The 12,062-nt window shown below is 38.5% G+C and overlaps 1 protein-coding gene across 5 annotated transcripts in view; it reads left to right on the top strand.

Annotated features, from left to right (window-relative positions):
* wipf1b (WAS/WASL interacting protein family, member 1b) overlaps positions 1 to 12,062 on the top strand; it is a 37,975-nt gene that overhangs the window by 13,636 nt on the left and 12,277 nt on the right. The window contains exon 1 of one of the 5 annotated variants that reach the window (XM_032541273.1): positions 5,234 to 5,306. The exons of the other annotated variants lie outside the window; for them this stretch is intronic. The gene's annotated coding sequence lies outside the window, so the exon portion shown is untranslated. Of the gene's footprint in view, positions 1 to 5,233; positions 5,307 to 12,062 lie in introns of those variants that run through there. 5 annotated transcript variants of the gene reach the window in all.

The raw sequence follows: 12,062 nt of genomic DNA, 5'->3' as shown, positions 1-12,062 counted from the left end.
ATGTGTTTAGTACCAGTATACATGTATGTGCATGTGTTTAGTACCAGTATACATGTATATGTATGTGTTTAGTACCAGTATACATGTATGTGCATGGGTTTAGTACCAGTATACATGTATTTAAATGTGATTAATTTTCTACTTCTCCGTGTAATAAATCGTTAGTTCAGCCCTAACTATTTTTGTGTTGTTCCTTGAACATTTGATTCACATTATCCTACATCATTCAAGTTGTGAACAGGAACATGTAAAAGATGCACACTAATAAGCATTTTTGCGGTCAGGAGGACGCATGTGCATTTGTTTAGCGTCGCGTGGAGTCTAGTAGTAGTAGTATAGAAACATAATGCCCAACACTGTGCCCCTCTTTGTTTCCTGTGGTAAGCATTGACCTTGACATATCTCTCTGTCCATCCAACACAAAAGAACACTCATGACCATGTGCCTCATGTGTTTGTGAATGCACACGTCAATTCCCAACACAAACCTAATTTATCACCAATGTGAATGTGGCCGGTATGTTCTTACAGTCGAAAAATGCGCAGTCGAGTTACATTAAAATACATTCAGTACCAAAATGGATGGTGTTTTTGCTCTTTACAATAGCCACCATCTGCATTCTACACTACCACGGCAAACATGACAAACAGGTTTCCATGGGTCTTAGACAAAGCTTAAAACTCAAGATCTAACATGTTGCGCCAAAATTTGCTGAATAAGTCTGAATATTTTAAAAAACCGGTCGTAATTTTCAAAAGTCCCTGTAACCGCCACCTCAATGCCTCTTTTGTATTTCTTCCGTGTGTTGTAGTACTAGTACTTTCTTTCACTAGTGCAAATATGTTGCTGTATTACAACTACAAAGATTACCAACATGCAACTTATGTTGCAGCCATCAGCGTTCGTGTTTTGATTCCTTTGGATCGTACCACAGACATAAACTGTTTTATTCTTCAGCTATGGGGAAGTGTAAGGTTTACATACTAGCTGAAATAACTGAAGTACGGCTTGCTGATGTGACAAATTTTCTTTATCTAATGGTGTTAAAGTCTATAAGTCTTAAATTGACTTGTGAAACCTTCAGAGGTTAAGTTATTTAAACTATATATATATTTTGCCCCCCTTTGAATTATAACCTTCTAAATATACAATTACAACAACTATAATGAATTAGTCAATGAAATCTCAGTTAGAAAGCTGTAAGCACGTCAGAGGAACTGATATTTCACCAGTAAAAGACTGTTTATGGCTTTTAATTCAACTTTTTTTGAATGCTTCAGAGTCAGTTTTCACACGTCCAAGCACTAAAGCCACGTTTTGCTCTCTGCTTTGGCTACGGTATAATATGATCTATGTGGTGGGATGTGTGATCACAAAGCATCTTAAGTGACTGCCGCCTGCAGCGCGAGCTGAACTATGTTCTGTGACTATGACATGATGAAGGATGGGTGACGTTCATTTCTTCTCTCCCTGTCTTTAGTCTCCTTTTGGAGTTGTTTTAGGATAACGAATCTACTGAAGTGTTGCCCTTTTAGCTCTGTGGTTTATGACGTGGAGTCAGTATATGAGAAAGGCCAAGAAAACCCTGAAAGCCGATGACATATTCCATAGACTCCATAGTCTGTTGAACCAGGGACTAATGGTGCTGATGTCAAGGATAACAAAGGGAGAGTATGAAAATATTGAGACACAACCCGACAACCCTGTCAGTGAATAAAGCCTGAGAGGAATGATATTTTAAATTTTTGCCCTGTCCACATTCATATGTTTCAGTGTTTGCAAATACCACCAAGCTTAACATTTCAGGTCACAACCTTATGTGTACCTGTCCATGCTCTGCTGTTTGTTGGCCCTGAAATACGAATTGTGATGTTTATACTTGTGTTAAAGAATAGTTTGATATTTTTTGAAAGTGTTTTTGCCTCGGCTCTGGCAGAGTTAGAAAAATAAAATCATTTCCGTTCTCATATCTGTCCGTTATGAACTCTAGCCAGCGACGTTTAGTCTTAGCACAAGACTGGACACAGGGGAAGACACTAGCATGCTTTGTCAAAAATGACAAAAGCCGCCTTCAAGACCTTTTTAAAGCTCACTATTAGTCTAGTCGTCTTGTTTTCCATACAAAAACCAATGTGAAGTGTGATTGTGTTCTTCTTATCCCAGTTTCTGACACAAGTGACTGTGTGCACATTCTTTTTTAAAGTTGACTATATGATTCAGCTCACTGCATTCAGCAAAAGTCCCAACACTGAATCAATAATGATTGCTTGACGCTCCCTGGCTTGCCATCGTCAAATGTATTGAACAATTCATCTACAATAGGCTCAACTAACAATTTTTTCATTATCAATTAATCTCACGTTATTTCGGGGATTTGTTTGGTCTCTAAATGTTTAAAATCCATCCCAGTTTTCTCAAGTAATGTAGGCTTTAAATGGCTTTTTTTTTGTCGTCCAAACCCAGATATTTAGTTTTAACACATTAAAAAAGAAAAGCAATCTTTATATTTAAGAGGGGGCTGAAAACAAACTTGCAGAAAATCTATTTTAAAATATTTGCCGTTTTTTTTTTCCCTCGATCGACTAATGGCTTATGTTGCAGCTCTAGTCCAATCACAAAAACGGAACTTAAGGCCCCTTTTTAGATAACTAACGCCAGCGTATAGCCATGGCGCAGGTGCGTTTAGGGCATGTACAAATCCACGTCCAGAAAAAGGCTCCGTGCGCCAGGCGCATGTTCAAAGGGTTTACTTAGTGTCTTCATTAACATATGATGTGTTTTGGGCATAATATACCATAAACCAATCAGTGTCCTCTCCCCTTAAAACAGCCAGGCGTTTGGACCTTGGCACATTGTTATTATGATGGTGGATTTGCCACCATCATGTTTTTTATTTGTAATCTGTGTGTGTGTGGTGTGTGGTGTGTGTTGTGTGTGTGTGTGTGTGTGTTGTGTTGGTTGTGTGTGTGTGTGTGTGTGTGTGTGTGTTTGTGGGGTGTGTGTGTGTGTGTGTGTGTGTGTTGTGTGTGTGTGTGTGTGGTGTTGTGTGTGTTTGTTGTTGTGGCAGTTTCATACTGTAGTGTTTGATAAAATAACAGTGAATGCTGCGCTGTTGACTTTAGGACCATTTTTTTTGTTGGTCCATGGCGCGATCACTCCCACTGGCCTCACCATAGCATACGCCAAGATTCACCTAACCCACCTCCCTGTAGACCAGCCATGCCCATACGTAAAGAGGGGTTCAGGTGCTTTGCTATTTAAACGATGGGGGGCGCTGGACAGGAAATTGACCACTGCTTCGTTCTTAAACTAGAAAAGACTTTGCAACGGTTGCAAGATAGGAACCTCGATTGAAGATTTGAACATTTTGGCGCGTCGCGTGTCTAATTTTTTAACAGTACATATGGCTAGGCTAAGTGCTTGATGTTCGAAACAACGATTTTCTGAGAAATAATGTCAGTTGTTTGTTTTTTAGGGGGGTGTGGAATTATTTTGGGCTTTTGGATTTCATTCTCAGTCATTTTTACCAGTATCAGTTCCAGTAGGTGCAATGACTCAAAGTCTCTTGTAGCTTACATTAATTTTCTGGTGCACCTTTTGTTTTGTGCTGAGGCCAGTGCTGATTTACCAGTGTGAGCATGTTTTTCTTGATGCAGTAGCCAATTTTAATGGCCTCTGTGGGGAACACGGCCCTTTTTATGGTTAACTGAATACCACTCAGACACGTTTTTCCTCCCTCCCTGGAGACTAAGCCGTAAGAAAAACAGCTGAGTACAGGGGAGAAAGCCAGGTGTCTCTTTAAGACGCAGTCTGGTGCTGCCGTGGCTTAGAAAAGGAGACGAGAGAGAGTATTGAAGGCAGCCGATGGGGGTTGGCAGGCCGCTGCTGACTGAGTTGCGAGGCAGAAATGTGACACTGAGAGCACAGGAAGTGTGCTGGCAGGAGCTACGCTAACCCTTTCGTCCAGCACTTTAGGGCTGCGATCATTAACTTTCAGTTATATATAGCTGTTCTTTATTTCTACATAAACCAGAGGGACGGCTTTCATCATCCTTTTTTTTTGTGTTCAGTATTTCTTGTCACTTGATGTTTGAAGGCCTTCTCATGTCTAATATATTCAGAACGCATGCAAGGAAGCTACTTTCTGACGTCAATGAATTCAACATTAATATGAGAAATTTGAATAGAAACCAATGCAATTTAAAGTATTAAAACTGAAACACTTGCACAACCCATTTGCTTCTGTGTATTTTTTTTGCCTGATTCCCCCCTCTACTATCCCCTCATTTCCTCCCCACTGCCACTGTATCCTCTCCTTCAGTACCCACCGCGCTGTCTTTCTATTCGTCTTTTATTTTTCATTGGGTCGTCATGTGTGCACGTTTGGCATTCACAGTTGTGAAATGATAATCAAAGATCACAGTTTTTCATGTGTGAAAAAGAAAAAAAACAGATGATAACAGTCACTCATTTATTCTGATGTCTCATACCTTCAACATTATGGCTCTCTTTTTTCTTTCCTCCTCCCAGTGTAGCACAGTGGTGATCAATCATGATCACAACCCAGACCCCCTGACGTTTGACTAGGTGATCTCACGTGTATAGTAATTCAATGTCAAAATGTCCCTAATAAATAATAATAATATACTCTAACTACGTTTTGAGAAGAATTCTATGAATTTGACATGACAACATTGCATTAGTGTTATTTATAATAATGAATAAAACAACAAGAAGTTACCAGTCGTTGTTTGATTTAATGCATTTGCACTGATTACACCTATTTTTGTGTATATTATATATTGTATTTGTATTGTAAGTAATCTAATATATGGTAAACATGTGCTGTTAATCTAACAAATAAAAAGAACAATGTAAAAGTAAAGCCTTTTATTAATTTAAGCAGATATAATTCAGGCATTGTTCAGCTGTACACAGCATTCTGGCAATATTTTTGTTGGACTGCTACTTGAATTAATCTCCACATAATGATCATCTGGCAGGGGTGGATTATTTTCCCCATCTTGTAACCCCCCAGGTGGGAACTGAAAAAGAGGAAGTGGCGGGTGCTGTATATAAGGTTTGTGTGTTTGAATGGAACTTCTCTGATGTGATTTAGAGGAAGAGAATCAGAATTGTTGTACTCGGCACTGAGATTTTTTTGATTATGCTAATCTTTCCGCTTTTTCTGTTTTCACTGTAGTGGGCTGCTCTTCAAATTTTGCATTTTTATAGGAATGAACTAAGGTGCTTCTTCCTACTGTCTTCTGAACGTGCTGCTCATTCTTCCTATGGACACAGATTGATAAGTATGTTTTTTTATTTTTTTTTTTTGCCACTGAGAGAGATTTTTTTTAGCATGTTGTTGAAGTAAGAAACAAAACATTTTAGAGAGGTGTCTTCTGGTAACCAAAACAATTATTTTCCCCTTGCGATGTGGTTATGTATGAAATTGTGTTAAAGACCGCTGATTTATTGCTGCAGTGTTATGAGGACTACAGCCCACTTTGTTAAAACCAGGTTTCCTATGGTAAAGCTGAAAGGAAGGTGTTAATCATTTATTGATTGAAGGAAAATGTTCTGCGCTATTTTTTTATGCAGTCGTTGTTGTTTTTTTCCAATGCTAACAGGCAAAGGTTTGAAGTGAGTAGGAGTGGAAACTTTACTCAGGACCAGACACAATAAACTACTAGCTCAATCAACTCGGTTCTCTAGGGGAGACATGGGAATATTGCTGTGGCCTATTCAAGCTTCCTATTCCATTACAGGCATGGTGTCCTTAAACATAACATCATGTGAATCAGTCTGTCAAGCTAATAAAGTGTAATATGGTGAGGTCTGATGATTAATTATAAGCAGGGTTCAAAATAGGCATTATCTCCCCAGCCAAATGCTGGTGAAATATGCAAGTGGCTGTAATTGTCTTCCCTTACCGCAAAGGTACAATAATGGTCATCTATGATTGGCTGGTAACATTTCACTGGTTGACGAAAGTACACTTTGAACCCTGATTATCAGCCCTTGAGACAGTTCTTACTCCCTAGATTTTAATCAACATTTCCATCTTGAGGTCAGCATTGTTGTGTTCTTTAGAGGGAACAGTTTTGCCTTTGAGGAAACCAGGATGAAATGTTGCTCAGTGATTGTTTGATCTGCCAGGCTGCAGGTCTAATAACTTGTAGAAGCACTGTAATAAATGTTGCTGGAACCTCTATAGTCTGCTGAAACTTTGACCATATTAAAACATACTTAAGTCACATTGGTCCACACAGCCCACTATATCAGGGAACATTAAGGGTGTGTGATGGCGCAGTGGATATGACACATGCCTTTTGTGCGAGATCTGGGTTCAATTCCCACTGCGAACATTACCAAGTGTCCCTGAGCAAGACACTTAAAGGAGAATTCTGGTCATTCCACCACGTAGCTCTGTTGTTTGTAAATTTGGAGTGCTGTCAGTAGAGAGAGAAACTAACCAATCGTGTCTGCCTACACCATTATCTTCCTGCTAGAGTTATCACCCGACAGGCTTAAACAGGCAAGTTTGAAATAGTGTTTTAGCCTCTAAACATGCTTAAATGTCATTACCAGTGCCTACCCTTGTGCAGTGATTCTTCCGAGTGAACCCAGTGAATCTGACTGTTGTAGATGTAAGAGAAATGCATAAAGCTGTGCTAATTCAGCTGTGTTTTAGTTCCTGTGTTGAGAGCAGTTAGAGAGCTTGGCCGTCTACAAACTACAACACAGAAAGAGATGAACAAAAATCTGTAACAATTTAATGATTAAATAGGTAGTGTCCCCCAAACTTACTAATACTTATTTTCTGAAAAATGTTTTATCTCTTTTCGGTTGTTTGTAGTTTGTAGATGGTCCCGAAGCACTCCTGCAGTATTAACACAGGAACTAAAAAGAGCTTTATTAGCATACCTTCATGCATTTCTTTGACACTACAGCAGTCATATCACTGTGTTCACTTGAAGGAATCAATTCACTTCACTTGGTGGGGGGGGGATCTTGTAATGACATTTTGAGCATTTTAGAGGCTAAAACACTTTAAAACTTGTGGTTGCTAACTCCAGCAGGAAGATAACACGGGGTAGCAGCACCGATGGTTTAGTTTCTCTCTCTACTGACAGCACTCCACATTTACAAACAGAGCTACAGTATGTGCTGGAAGCATACCGGAATTCTCCTTTAACCCCTAGTTCTCCAGAGGCATGAAGCCTCTGACATAGGTACCATTGTAAGTCGCTTTGGATAAAAGGGTCAGCTAAATGACATGTAATGTAATGTACATACACAACCACACACAGCCAACACAATCCTTTTCAAAAAAAATCCCCCAGTTATGTAATAATACAAATACACAAGGGCTTTTCTACGAGACACTCATCTGGGAACGTTCCGTTACAAAATGTATCCACATTAACTTCTTTTTTTGAAGAAGGGATAATTAACACTGCTGATCAGATTCTAAAACACCCCATAGAACCGCGTGTGTGTGTGGGTGTTTTGCGTGTGGTATGAGAGTTTCAGCATTAACACACCACAGGAGTTAGCTTAGCCACTCACCTGTCCTGCACAGCCAACACATTTATTGCTACACTGGGCTACTTCGAATGGCTAAAATACCTTTAAGCACTATCTCATGTTTGCATCAACTCAGATTTGGGACTTTGTATAACGAGCAGCACTATGAACTTTTCTTGATAATCTCCAGGGAAACAGGCATAGATATATTGGATTTAAGTGTTGTCAATTGTGAATTACACAAGGCAGGTTTGATTTGTTTAGTTTCCCGAACCTTAACGTTAACTATTAACTGTCTGAGAGCTGGGTGGAGTTGAGTCAAAAGTGATGGTAGGTTTTTCCATTTATGACAGGCCCACTACCACCTTCCCTACACCCCTGTAAAAACACAACATGTTTCTACATTGAACCACTGAATATTTCTTTAGTTATTCTAAGTTACTTTCCTAAGATCATTTTTTATAGTTGCTTCAGCTGCTGATTTTAATGTTTACTTTATAATTTACTGTGATTTTTTTTTTTTTTTTTTTCCCCACCTCTTGAAAGTCAGACCGTCTTAAATATCTTGTAACCCAGTTTGCATAGTAATCTAAAACCTGGTGCTCTCTAACCTGGTGGAGGAGGACAGTGGGCGTTACAAGGCTTTTCCCACCACACGCCGCGCAGCAGCCTAGTCATATGAAATATGGCTTTTGTCATAAAGTGAGCATTTTTCCAGTGTAAACAGCCATTTTTGGATTTACTATCATGTTTCCTCAATATGCCAACAATGACGGAGACACACGAAAATGTTGTTGCCACCAACGCTGTAATACTGAAACGTGATATTTACTCAGAATAGCCCTCAAAATGTCAAGTGTGTGCGTGTATGAGTGAGTGTTGCTTGCGTGTGTGTCCAGTAACTCTAATGAGGTGAGGACACAGCAGGTATAGTGCGCAGAGAATAAGCCTTTTAATGACCATTTAATCTAAACATGTGTGTGTGTGTGTGTGTGTGTGGGTGTGTGTGTGTGTGTGTGGTGTGTGTGTGTGTTTGTGTGTGTGTGTGTGTGTGGTGTGTGGTGTGTGTGTGTGTGTGTGTGTGTGTGTGTGTGTGTGGTGTGTGTGTGTGTTGATGGTCTCTTCAAAGGATCCACACCCTCTATGGCCTTCTCTTTCTTCCCCCTCACCTGTCTCTTGGGTCATTGTGATGCTCAGCTACCATTACATTATGTTATATATATTATATATTATATAAGAATTATATAATTATCCTGTTCTCTGTGTATTACTCCTTTGTTGTTTATGTATGTTGTTGTTAGTGCTTTGACAACACAGATGTATTTTTAGAGAGAGAGAGAGAGAGAGAGAGAGAGAGAGATGAGAGAGAGAGAGAGAGGATTTACATTTCAACCGGGCCTGTTTCTTTGGGGAAGTTTATTTCCTTTCTACATTCCCTCCGAGCTCCTTTAGTATCAGCTGACCAACTGCCATCGGCTCATGACAGACTCCGTTTGCAGTATTTAGTCATTCCCTTGTATTGTTTTTGAAGAACATTGTACAAATTGGTGTTTCCGAGGGTGACAACTGTCAGCTAGGAGGGTTTTTTCCATTACTGATCTTACATCTGCAGTTTTCATTTCATTACTGCTGCAGGAAATGAATCGATGTGCTCTCTCTCTATATATCCTGATCAAAACTGTGAAAGCACTCAATTATGTTTACCAACTTCCTTATAGACAAGGAAGACTTGACAGTTTTCAGTCTCAGCCCTCATGATGAGTTGACTACCCTTTAGATTATATTTTCAATAGTCAGTATAACATCAATAGAGTACCCACTGCATAAATTGATGGAGATAAAAGTTCCTGCCACAGAGGTTTCAGTCATGAGGAGGCCAATAGAAATTGCTGTAGTTGTCAGCACAGTGGAAAATGCCATGTGGATTTGGCTTTACATCTTCAAATCTGCCGCGCAGCTTAACAGCAAGCTTTTGTGGAAGTTTCCTGTTGAGTGACATTTCCTGTTCGGTAATGTTATCTTAATTAGCCAAACCTCACCCCGACCAAGGTTTTGTTCATTGCCTTAAATGAAATATGACTTAAAAATTGATGAATTGTGTGTCTTAGTGATTGTCGTTACAAGAGTATATTTGCTGTTGACAAATGAAAATACTGGCTACTTTTCTCTGCTTCATACATAAAATGTGACGAATAAGAATGAGGTGAATTTAGATTTGATATGAATGGTTTGATGCCTGTTGAGTAGGCATCAAACCATTCCTAAGCATGTATTCTGAGAGGTTTTTGCCTCAATCTGTAGAAATTCATCGTTATATATAGAAGCTGCCTAGACCAGAATTGAATACTTGCACATACAGTACATATCTACTTTACTTGCACATACACTTGCGCATACAGATATACTTCACTTTCACTACATACATATACTTGACTTGTGCACTTTATCTGTGTATACATATGTACTTACTTACTTGCATAAGATGTGTGAGTATGTATGTATGTAGTATGTATGGATAAGGATGTAGTAAGTTATGTGCATAAGGTCTAGAGGTGCACGATTCAGAAAATGTCACGATTAAAAGTCGATTTTTAGGCTCACAATTCAATTCAAATCAATTCTTGATTCAAAAATGATTCTCAATTTAAAAAAATGTCCAGATTATGTACATGTACTTACTTTTCCCATGTGTAGTATAAACGCCATTACAAAACAAAACAAAATTTGAATACATTTTGTGGAATTCTATGATCGTTTTGATTGGTAAATGGTAAATGTAATGTTTTTTGCAAGCTCCTTGACTTGGCTGCTCTTATTATATGTCAGTATGTCTCGCATATTGTCATTGGGTTTTGAACTGTATTTGTACCCCACTTCCTAAGTGAAAGTGAAAGCACTGTTTAGGCAATCCACCATCCACCCCACCACTGACCACATCCACATCCACACATACTCCATGCACACATACATACATACTCACACATGTTATGCATGCATTTGTGCATGAATATATTGTATGGCGCAAGTGAGTTTTTTATATGTATGCGCAAGGGAAATATGCATGTATGCCAAATTGAAGTATTATGTATGTATAGCATGTGTTTAGTACCAGTATATTTATTATTTATTTTTTATTTTATTTATTTATTTTGAAAAAAACAAAGGGGACAATACATATTAATGACATTTTCACAAATGTAATATGCCAGATTGTAGCCTAGGCTAATTTCCATCTGCAGACCCCCTGTGTATATATATGTGCAGTGTTTAGTACCAGATATATGTTTGCAAGTGTTTAGTACCGTATAATGTATGTGCATGTGTTTAGTACCAGTATATATGTATGGTTGCATGTGTTAGTACCAGTATATTGCATGTGCATTGTTTAGTACCAGTATAATGCATGTGCATGTGTTTAGTACCTATATATGATGTGCAAGTGTTTTAGTACCAGAATATGTATGGCATGTGTTTGTACCAGTATAATGTATGTGCATGTGTTTAGTACCAGTATTATGCATGTGCTGTGTTTAGTACCAGTATATGCATGTGCAGTGTTTATACCATATACATGTATGTCATGTGTTTAGTACCAGTATACATGTTGTGCATGTGTTTTTATTTTTTTGTATACCAGTATACTGTATGTGCCATGTGGTTTAGTACCAGTATACCTGTAGTGATGGTGTTTAGTACCATATACATGTATGGTGCATGTGTTTAGTACCGTATACATGTATGTGCATGTGTTTATACAGTATATGGATTATGTGTTAGTACCAGTATATGTATGTGCCTGTGTTTTAGTACCTAGACATGTTTGTGCATGGGTTTTAGTACCGTATACATGTATGTGCAGTGTTTAGTACCAGTTACATGTAGGTGCACGTTTGTGTAGTACCAGTATATGTATGTGCATGTTTAGTACATCTATATTATGTGCCATGTGTTTATTACCAGTATATATCATGGCATGTGCTTTAGTACCATTATATGCATGTGCATGTGTTTAGTACCAGTATACATGTATGTGCATGTGTTTAGTACCAGTATACATTTAATGTGCTATGTTTAGTACCATATACATGTATGTGCATGTGTTTTTAGTACCTATACATGTATGTGCATGTGTTAGAGTACCAGTATACATGTATATGTATGTGTTTAGTACCAGTTACATGTATGTGCATGGGTTTAGTACCAGTAAGTCTGTTGTGCAAGTTTTTAGTACGGGTATATCATGCTGTGCAGTGTTTATACCAGTATATCCATGGTGTGCAAGTGTTTAGTACCAGTATACATGTAAGTGCATGTGTTTAGTACCAGTATACATGTATGTGCATGGGTTTAGTACCAGTATACATGTATGTGCATGGGTTTAGTACCAGTATACATGTATGTGCATGGGTTTAGTACCAGTATATATGTATGTGCATGTGTTTAGTACCAGTATATATGTATGTGCAAGTGTTTAGTACCAGTATATATGTATGTGCATGTGTTTAGTACCAGTATATATATGTGCAATTGAA

Source organism: Etheostoma spectabile, chromosome 17 (genome assembly GCF_008692095.1).
Source record: "Etheostoma spectabile isolate EspeVRDwgs_2016 chromosome 17, UIUC_Espe_1.0, whole genome shotgun sequence".
NCBI classification, from domain to species: domain Eukaryota; kingdom Metazoa; phylum Chordata; class Actinopteri; order Perciformes; family Percidae; genus Etheostoma; species Etheostoma spectabile.
This window is presented reverse-complemented; position numbering and strand designations above follow the sequence as displayed.